Genomic DNA, 11,266 nt, shown 5'->3' with positions numbered 1-11,266 from the left:
GGAATAAGCAATAGTAGTTGCAAAGAAATTAGTTTTACTGACTGAAACCTCCAGGGAACTCTCTGGGTATAAATGAAGTCTTCCAATTTCATTTTTTTCTTTTTATTTTATTTATTTATTTATTTTTTTTTTGAGACAGAATCTCACTCTGTTGCCTGGGCGAGAGTGCCATGGCATCAGCCTAGCTCACAGCAACCTCAAACTCCTGGGCTCAAGCAATCCTACTGCCTCAGCCTCCCAAATAGCCGGGACTACAGGCATGGGCCACCATGCCTGGCTAATTTTTTCTATATATTTTTAGCTGTCCAGATAATTTCTTTCTATTTTTAGTAGAGATGGGGTCTGGCTCTTGCTCAGGCTGGTCTCGAACTCCTGACCTCGAGCAATCCTCCCACCTCAGCCTCCCAAGTGCTAGGATTACAGGCGTGAGCCACTGCCCGGCCTAAGTCTTCCTATTTCAAATATGTGTTATGCATTATTTTCTCTTATCCCTTCTAGCATGACATTATGGCAAAAGTGTTCTTCTATAGTTCTCATAGTCCCAGGATACATACCTCATGGTAATCATCCATGAAAGTAATTACTGGCTAGAACCATCAAAGACTGCATGAACTATGGTGCTATACAATACGATAGATTCAGATGAGAAGTAGGAAGTCAAATGGGGTTCAAGGAGGAAGATACTTCATGGAGTTGTAATAAGCATTTGTGAAGATTTTTTGAGAGCTGAGTTTTCAAATTTGGGTAAGATTTGGCCTAGCAAAACCGAGATAAGGTGAGGAATAAAGAACCCCCTTATTAGCAAGAACACATGAGCAGCAGAGGCTCAAAGGTCAAAAGTATAGAATTTGTTAGGAACAAAACAAGTCATCTGTTTGGGCTGGTGTGAGGTTCAAAGGGAGGCGAGTGGTGGGACTAGGACTATAGACTATGCTAGCACCAGAGCATGGAGAGAGGCCAGATAAAATGCTCAATGGAACAACCTGGGCCTTATTCAGTGGACAATGAAGAGTCACTGAAGGCAATTATCGAGGAAGTAGTATGATCAAAACTGTGTCTAGGGTGGATGGGAAGGGTGCAAAAGAAGGGAGGGCAATGAGTAAGAAGGCTGCCAGGATGGTGTTTAATCATCACTCAGTCTGTGACTCTTAGGCTCCCGTAGAATGTTCCCTTTGGGACTGAGAAGAGAAAATGCACTACCAAGCCAGGTGTCTGCCTGTCATAGCCCTTCATTCAATCAATAGCATTTCTTTAATATTTGGTTCACTATAAACATATCTAGAGTTCAAATCTCTTGTTTTCTCCAACACTCTAAGGTTTTGTGCTATTTTATATTAGTGGATTTATTAGCCAAAGTACTCACAAAAATTCATTCAAAAAATTTTATTCCCTGTTTTTGGAAAATTCTTTCTTATTTTTCCATTAGTTTCCCTTATGCCCAGAACATTTACTCTATATTTCTTTATAAAATTGAGAGCTTATTTTAGTTAAGGCTGGACAGGGACAAATTATATGTCTATATATACCCTTTATTATCTTTTGGCACTTAGGGGAAAGCTCAAGGACAACCGAATTGGGAAAAGAAATGAAACCTGGTCATGATCAATTAGGATGTCATCCAAGACGATCAGAGCCACCACTGTACAAACAATTTGAGTTGAAGCAATTGGACAGTTTGTATTGCCTTGTGCAATCTATATCACACAGTCTACACTCTCATTTCCACAAAGGCCAGCCCCAGTTCCATCTCATTTTTTCTCAAACCAGAGCAAATGTTCGGCTGGTATGCACTGGTGACCCGCACTGGTTTGGAAATGTTGAACTATTTCCATAATGGTTGGTATATAGGCACTGTCAAAGCCCTCTGAACTCACCCTCCACCAACCCAGCTGCGTCTGCCCTGTGCCAGAGGACTCTTCAAGAGCAAGCCAAGGGGTAAAGCTTGGCCCAGCAGATGCCCTAAAGCACTGTGCCTGCATCCTACAGACAGCATCTGTGCCCAGTGCTCTGTGCCCAGTGCTCCTGAAGTTCACCTTGTAACGTATTTTGAATTACTCTAACTACCTAAAAATAACTTCCTTTCCCGTGTAATTTCATTCCTTGCATCATTCCTTGCATAGTAAGTTCTCACTTAATGGGGTTGATAGGTTTTCAGAAACTGTGACTTTAAGCAAAAAGACAAGTAACAAAACTAATTTTATCATAGGCTAATTGATATAAACAAGAGTTAAATTCCTATAGCATGTTTCTGGCCAGAAAACATCCCCAAACGTCTAAATAAAGACCCAAAACACTTCTAATATTAAACATTGAAATAAATGATAGCTCTATACACATTTTTAAAAGGTCAATAAAAACAAGTAAGATAATTAATTTACCTGCTTATTCTACTTCAGGGCCTCAGGTGGCCGGATCCTATTTCAGCAGCTCAGGGCACCGCCTCAAGACACCGTGCCATCTCAGGGTGCACTCGCTCAGACTGGGACACTTTAGACACACCAGTGAACGTCATGCACACATCTTTGGGATGTGGGGAGGAAACCAGAGTACCAGGAGAAAACACACACAAACATGAAGAGAATGTGCAACTTTCACATGGACAGTGGACCCAGCCAGGAATCAATTTTTGTTTCTCATCAATGTTATAATGAAATAATGTTATTTGAGGACCTGCTGTACACTGTGGTCCACATTAGAAAATATACACTCTTTCTGGAATCTGGGTGCAATGTGTCTCTGCCTCTCACTTTTGTTTCTCTCCAGGTAGACTATAATCTTAAGCTTTTGCACATAACAAGAGATGTGGCTGCTAGTATTTCCTCAGGGCACAGCCTCAGAGCTTGTAGTCCAAAAGAAAAGAGAGGACTCTATCCTCTAGCTTCAGTATGAAAAAGAATCACAGAGAAGGATCTGATTGGCTCTGTTCAGGTCACATACCAATTCTTGGACCAATCACCATGGCCAGAGGCATGGAGTTTTATAGTTGTCTTTGCCTAAATCTCATTCTTATCCTTGTAGTCATACATCCAATGTACTATCCTTGGCAGGCCTCCAAAATCATAATAATTGAGATGACTAGTAGAGGTGGAGATGACAGTGGGGCTGCTTTTATGATTTAAAAAAGGGCAAAGGGTGCCAGGGTGACAAAAACAATGACTGTACCCAACATTCAACTTTCTAAGCAAAGCTAAGCAAGTGTTTTTGCTTTTCTTACCAGATTGCAGTATGGTGCTTACTAGACATCTACTAATTTCAAATTTGTATGTAGACCCAATACCGGATTCATTTTGAGTATCCATTTTATAATAAGATAATGGCAACAAGCATAATGATCAGAAATTTCTGTAAATCACCTTTCCACGTAAAATTTCATATATGAAGTTTTCCCGTAGAGCCGAATGAAGAGTTTGCCAATTCCTTTTGGGGTTTAATGAGGGCCATATTAATGTAATGAATTAAATTCCTTTTTTTTTTTTTTTTTTTTGAAACAGAGTCTTGCTCTGTTGCCTGGGCTAGAGTGCAGTGGAATCAGCCTAGCTCACAGCAACCTCAAACTCCTGGCTCAAGCGATCCTCCTGCCTCAGCCTCCTGAGTAGCTGGGACTACGAGCACGGGCAACCATGCCTGGCTAATTTTTTCGATTTTTACTTACCCAGCTAATTTCTTTCTATTTTTAGTAGACACAGGGTCTCACTCTTGCTGAGGCTGATCTCAAACTCCTGACCTCAAGCTATTTTCCTGCCTTGGCCTCCAAAAAGTGCTAGGATTACAGGTTTGTGAGCCACCACACCTCTCCTTTTAAATGCATATTTATGGATTATATACCCCATTTTCTTTTCTCTTTTTTCCTTTCACAAGGGAGTCCATTGATAGCTGTTGGCAGAATACATCATATCTGGAGGGGGGATGGGATAACCAAGGATAATGTTGCCCAGATCTTTTTTTGGTTCTGACGCTTTAGCTTTATAATTATTTTGATTACTTAAATGCAGCTGTCCTGAAAAATATCTTTTTTTCCTTTCCATTTACACAGATTCATGTTAATAGTCATTTTCCTCTGTCTCAGTTGTCCTGAGGTCACAGTGAGCTTTCTAATTTCAGCAATTTCCATAGGATCTTTGAACATCTGCAAATTCATTCTCAGTCCATTCTCTTATCTTCCACATTTTTAAAACCTCGCACAATTCTTGGATGTAGTAGGTACTTACTAAATATCTGTTTATTAGCTTTGACTCTCTTCTGTTTTCAGGGAACAATTAAATCTTATCATTTTCTTCATTTTTAAACATGAAGTGAGAAAAAAATAGAATACAGAAATAGAAACCATTACCAATACAGCACAAGCATAATTTGGAGGAAAGCTGTTTTTGTACAAAACTGAAACTGAGTGTGCCATGCAGCTTCTTTCTTTTATAAGAGGACTCAACAAATGAGCAGAAACATCAGAGAGTGGTAATAAGCCCCCAGTTTGGATGTTAATCATCTTCCCTTTCATTTACCACTTTCAATTTAATTAAGTAATGTACAGAGTTCAAATAATGAGACTTTCATTCAGTCTTTATCTTTGTATTTTAAATGGATTTTTTAACAACTGCCCTTAAGACCATAAGATTATTTTAAAAGCCTTGTGGTATTTTTTTCAATTTATCTAATGGAGGAATTACAAAGTTATGGAAGAATGTGATTGGAATACCAAGTAGGGAGTAAATGTGCTGGGAACAGCAAATATTATTTGATCATTTGTTCATTTAACAAACTTGTGTTGAGTGGTGCACACCACAGAAAAAGAGAGATCCAAATTATATTCAGGCCAGGCATAGTGTCTCACACCTATAATCCCAGCACTTTGGGAGGCTGGTGTGGGAGGATCGTTTGAAACCAGTAGTTCAAGACCAGCCTGGGCAACGTAGTGGGACCCTCGTCTCTACAAAAAAATTAAAAAATTAGCCAGGCGTGGTGGCATGTGCCTATAGTCATGGCCACTCAGGAGGCTGGGTCAGGAGGATCACTTTAGCCCAGGAGTTTGAGGCTGCAATGAGCTATGATCACACCACTGCACTCCAGCCTGGGTGACAGACCGAGACCCTGTCTCTAAAAAAAATTTTTTAAATTATAAATGTTTTAGGGTGGTCTGATGGTAGTGGGTTATCAGAACTTATTTACATTAGTGTCACTAAAGTTGGTATACAACCAACCACTGCTAAATTTGACTGACAAAAAGAAATTATAAATGTTTTATACCACTAAATTTTTTACTCCTTCTAAATTATATTAGCAGCACTTCAGTGAATAAAGAGCCTTGAATCCATGACAGGGCTAGAAGGGACTGCAAGGACACTCCAAGACCTTCATTTTAGAGATTAAGGGCATTGAAGTGCAAATGAATTAAGTGTCTTGTTCAAGGTAGTTGCAAATCTAGAAACCAATTCTCTTAATCTAGTTCACTATTCATGTCTGTAGAAAATCATTTTTTATATCTTAGATTTTCCTTTTTGTTCAGTAAATTGTGAGGAAATCCAAATCGCTCGTAAACTGTCTAACCTGAGAATAATATAAAAACAATATTATACTTGCTGCTTAGTAACCCTTTGTGCTCCACACTTGACCCTACCCTTACCCATAAAAACCTATTTAATTCATAATATACCTAGGTTATCACAGAATTTAATGCCCACATGACACCATTTTAGATTTGGGGGAGTGGGGAATGGAAGAAAGGAAGGAGAAGGTCTTTGAGGGACAATAGCGTAGAGCTCAGGCATGGGTGTGGGATGACATTTCCACCCTGTCTCACTTACAGGAATGCCACTCCCACTGCCTGTTCCAGGGCTATCCAGCGACCTCCAACTCACCCTGTGACCTCAGTGGATAGTGCTGACTCCTCTGGCCCCGGGCCTAACTCATCCAGAATACCACAAATCTGATCAGATCACTCTGAAGTTTAGAATTCTTCAGGGCCCCCTCCCTGGGAGTTAAGAGTAACATTTCGGTATCTAAGCCTTCAAGTCCCTTTGATGTCTGACCCCCTTAGCTCCTTGGCTTTCTGTCTTTCACGTGTGCGCACCCTCGAGGTTGGCCCTTAAACATGTTGCCCTCTCTATCCAAAATGCTGAGTCTCACCCATCCCCACCACAGCCTATTCTACCTGTCTTCAGAGATGAACTCATGCTAGCTCTAATGCTGTCTTCCAACAGCTGATTTCCTTGTTGGTCTCTCCTGCAAGTCTCTAAGTTCCCTTTTTCTTTTTTCTTTTTTTTTTTGAGCGGCGTACAGGATCCCACCCTATTGCCCAAGTTAGAGTGCAGTAGTATGATCATTGCAACCTCAAACTCCAAAGCTCGAGCTATCCTCCTGCCTCAGCATCCCAGGTAGCTGGGACTATAGGCACATGACAAATATTTCTGTAGTCCTTATTTTTCTTCATCTCACTTCCTATAACTCAATCTTCAAGATAACTATCACTTCCTCCAGGAAGCCTTTCCTAATTTCTCCCAGCGAGGCCGAATACCCTCCACTTTTTCTCCCACTGCACTTTGTATAAAACTCTCTCAAGGAATGGAGCCATAACTATAACAGCAAATATTTACCAAGTGTTCACCCAGTATCAAGCGTTGGGCTTACTTGCATCAGCTCATGTAGTTCTCACAAAATCCAGATAAGGTAGGTGTGATTATTATCTACATCATACAAGGGAAGAAACTGAGCCCTGGGGAGGCTCAGTCCATTGTCCAAGTGGTGGTTCGGGGCTTTTCAGCCAAGTAGTGCTGTTCTAGAAATCATGCTTTTAACTATTTGCCACATTATACACTTATGACGCAATGATAAGCCAAGGGCTCATGTGTCAGTCCCCTCTGAAATGCAAGCAGCCTCACCCAAAGGTCAACATTGCATTTCTTTGTGTCCCCAGCACATAATGCCAGCAGATAGGTGTTGAACCTTTGTTGAAGGCTTTAAATGCTGCAGAATATATGCAAATAAGGTAAACACAGAGAAATGTCCATTGGATTTGGCAATGAGGTTTTTTGGCATCTTGGTGAAAACTCATTTCATGGAGTGAGATTCTATTTGCATGATCTTCACTTTGGTCCTAGCAAATATGAAGCAATCCATAAATATTATTTAACGAATAAATTGCAATGGGTTGAGGAGAAAATGTGAGGCGAGCACATGAAGATTATTTTCTCAGGAAGCTTGGCTAAGAAGGAAGAGTCGGATGGTGGTGAAAAGGAGCTGCCGGAACATGGAAGAGTTTGTGGGTGTAAAGGGAATGTTATGTTTTTTGTTAATTCACTGGCTTTTAGAGATATTGCAAGAACATCGTGTTTAATATGCTAAGAGACAGTATGCTAGAGAGAGGGAGAGAGGGAGAAATTAAAAACACCAGAAAAGGGGTTTTCTTGGAGGAGACAATGGAGGACATTTCCAAAGCTCGGTGGATTTGCTGAGGACAGGAGGGCCAGGCCCTTTCCCAGCAATTAGTCCAGGTTTGCTATTTTCCCCGAGTCTTACTTTCCAATTCCAAAAGCAGATGATACACACTGTCCCTTAGAGATAGTATCTGAAATAATTCTCTCCTACTTCCTCTTTTTCTCTCCAATTTTCAAAATCTGGGAAACACTACTTCAAAGAAAGAAGGATCAATCCCACAACTTAAAGGAATGACAAAAACTTCACCTCCATTTCAAAAGGAAGGTTTGTGTTGGTGAATTCCTCCTGAGCTTTAGCCATTGAACTCTTGCCTTGGGGGGGGATAGGGTGGTGCCCCAAAGGGGAGGAGGACAGGAGGACGTAGAGGACTGGGCTGGAAGGACAGAGAAGGACTGTGTCCTCTGAAGAGATGGAGCTGAGGGTGCTGCCTGCTGGGAACAGCAACACAGAAAGGGGGAGAGAGGTGTGTCCCCCCTCCTTCCTCCCTCTTTCCCATCCCCCCAGACTAGCCTGGAGAAACAAGTTTAGACCCTCACAATCTAGAACAGGATGCAAGTACGCTGGTCAAGGCTGAGAGGAAAGGACTGGGAAACCCCAAGGGCAACCGCGTGGAAGGATGGGGAATTCCAAGAGCCACTCAGTCTTCTCAGGGTGCCTGCAGCGGGGTAGGGGTTGCAGTGTGAGGGAAGTCGTTAAACAGAGCACGTATATTACCTTGATAGAGAATGTTAGCAAAGCATGTTGAGATCCACAACTAAATAAATATAGTCACTTTCAAAAGTAATCAAGCAATTCCTATTTTCATTGCCTATATTATTTGTAAGACCATATGCTGGCCTCTGGGGAGTTATTTAAAAAAAGAGAAAAGAAAAAGCCTAAGAAGCTATCCTCACTCATGCAGTCCAGTTGGAAAATGACGTGGTTATAATAACAGGACCAGTTAGCCAAAAAGTTTTGTGGTTTTATGTAAGCAATAAACATTACAGACGTTCAGAGAAAAGAAAGTTATATTGACCATGTGAAATAGTTGGGGAGAAGAAAGCAGATTAATGTTACTGCCTATTCTAGCACTTATATTTTAGGAGACATGCTCTGAAGCAGCCCTCGGTATCAATGTGAGAGGCATTTGCTTCCAGGAGCCTTCTCCTGAGTGACATTCCTTTCATAACTAGCCTGCTAACAGACACCTTCTAGAAAAGGAGAAGGTATGCGGGTCCCTTTTTATAATCCATTGATTTATCCAAGTAATTTCACTAGAAAACTGGATTGTTTATATCTGAATTGAAAGTTAATGTGGTGTCCTATAAACAAAGTGATAATAAAAAGATGCATCTTTGGAAATTGCAGACGTTTCATCCAACTTCACTTTCCCTTGGCCTTTGAGAGAGAGACAGTTCCTCACCCCACAAAAGGAAGGGGATAAAGAGAGAAGCAGGAACTGCCATGAACGTTCCATAACTTTTCTGCATCAGTTGATATCATTATCAGCTAAACGATTTTAAACGAAGAGTAATATCTGTTTGCTATTACATAAAAGGAGGAAACCACAAGTGGAAAATCCCTACAAGCTAGCCAATCTCTTTAATCACATCTGGCAATCTTCTAGTCTGAGGGATTATTGCTTCTGGATAGCATTTTTTTTCTCAAATAAAGAAATGAATAAAACCGGGGCAGACTGGATCTAGCAAAGACTTTGGCTTACTATTTGCCCACTCACCGTTCACTCAGACTATCCGTAGGGTTAAAGGAAGAGCCTCACTTTGCCACCCCGACGTCCACGCAGGTAGCTGCTTGCGCGAGTCTGCTGCGGTGTGGAGGGCAGGCTCCTCTAAACCCCAGGTGAGGGGATTCTTGATTTGTTCAGAATAAGGAGGATGTCTCACCCCAGTCTATGTTTGTTTACAATGATCTTCACAAAACGGTTGTGTAGCCCTGAACGAAACCCGGGCCCCGGTGGCGGAGGAGCCTGGGCCGCCGCTGCATCCGGGCATTCACTGCTCTGGGCGCGCAGCTGCTGCGGCCCGGCCGGCCGTGGTCGCCGTCTCCGAGGGGCTTCCGGGTCACGCACAGTCGGACGCTCCCGCCAGCAAGGCAGTTCGCCGCCTGAGGGAACACAATGGGTCAGTTGTAGCGTGAATTCCCGCGGGGGCCTAGGGCGGGGTTCTCCACTCAGCGCTTTTGGAGGGCACCTTGCCCACGCCAAGGCCAGGGCCCCTGTGCAACCCCTGCAGATGGAGAAAACATCACAAACCCAGTCCTTCACTGGGCCTATAAAAACCTCTGTGAGGCGACAGCGCTAGGGGAAGGGACATATTGAAGCCAGTCGGAGGACTTAGGCAAAGGAGATAAAACATTTCAAGACAAAGCATGCGATAAAAACCAGCAACAGTCCTGTTAGAAAATGTGTTGCTAAATCCATTTTTGTAACACCTTTTCCCTGGTGCTTCTGGAGAAAGAGAATATTTTTCCACGTCCCTTGCTGCACTCTCTGTGCAAAGGAAGAGAGTTTCCTATAGTATCCTTGCTCATACTGTTTAAAATTGACCGCTCCCACCCGCAAAGATCCTGATCACGTCTGCTTTATTTCTCCCCTTACATACTATAGTCTATTTATTTTATTAAACAAATAATATATCCCTTTAGTAAATAAAATTATTCCTATAACATAGAGGGCAGATTTTGAGGGGATGGGGAGATTTGCATTTCAATATACCAAGATGCTTAATCAGTCAGGGCATACAAAGTACAAATATATTTGAAGATAAATCCATTTAAATCCAGCTCATAGTAACCCCGAAGTTAAATCTACTTGGCAAAAGAGACACTGAAGGTAAACCAGAGTAAAAAGATTGATTTTAAAATATAAGGTTGGAAACAAAGCAAGAATGATTACCAAACTTCAAGCCCAAAACTGTCTGAATAAGAATAATAGAAGAATTTTCCATCTGTAATGAAATTGAATACCCTTTAGAGTGCTCAAAAACACATTTGGTACTAACATCAAGAAGAGAGATTTTGTTGTAGTCTCTCTAGCGTTTTGTTTAGACTTCCATTAATGAATCAAATAAACACTTTAGAATACACCTACTGATATGGTTATGGGACCCCACAGTGCAAGAAATATTGATGGAAGCCCCCAAATCTTAGCATTAGGATAGTGACCTCAAAAAGATATTCTAAATGGCTATTGAAAATAGTACATAAAAATAATGCAATTAAGAGACACAGATGTAACCAAAGAAATAAATATGATGATTTAAAATGCTTGAAGAGTATATAAATGTTAAAATAAATTATTCTCTAAAAAACAAAAGGACAGGAGGTTGTGAAAAGAGGAAAAATAAAACACCCATGATATTGGCAATGAATACATTTTCCATTTTGCCTGTTACTTTCTTGCTTTGTCTATAGTACATATATTTTTACATTTATAATTATAGCTATTGAACAAGTCTACATTTGACCTTTTTCATATAATTATGTTCTAAACATTTTTCATATTGTCACAGAGTCTTCATAATAGCTATTTTTAGTGATGGCATAATATTCCATCAAGTAATATGACAAATCACTTAAACATTCTTTTGCTATTGCAATTTTCATTTATTCTCAGTGTATTTTTAAAAATTTAATTGGAGCATTACTAACTAAAATTTAGTACTGTGTAATTTTATTTTTTTGTCCTTTTAATATATGCTAATTTCACTAATTGATTAAATATAAAAGAACCCTCAGGAGTTTTAAAGGACATGGAAATAACACATTAAAGCAAAATATATTTCAAGCACTCATGACCATAAGTCTTATAGCAATCCAACTTTCTAACTCCATGTTAAAA

Source organism: Lemur catta, chromosome 2 (genome assembly GCF_020740605.2).
Source record: "Lemur catta isolate mLemCat1 chromosome 2, mLemCat1.pri, whole genome shotgun sequence".
Lineage (NCBI taxonomy): Eukaryota > Metazoa > Chordata > Mammalia > Primates > Lemuridae > Lemur > Lemur catta.
The sequence above is the reverse complement of the archived record's forward strand: the minus strand, read 5'-3'. Positions refer to the sequence as shown.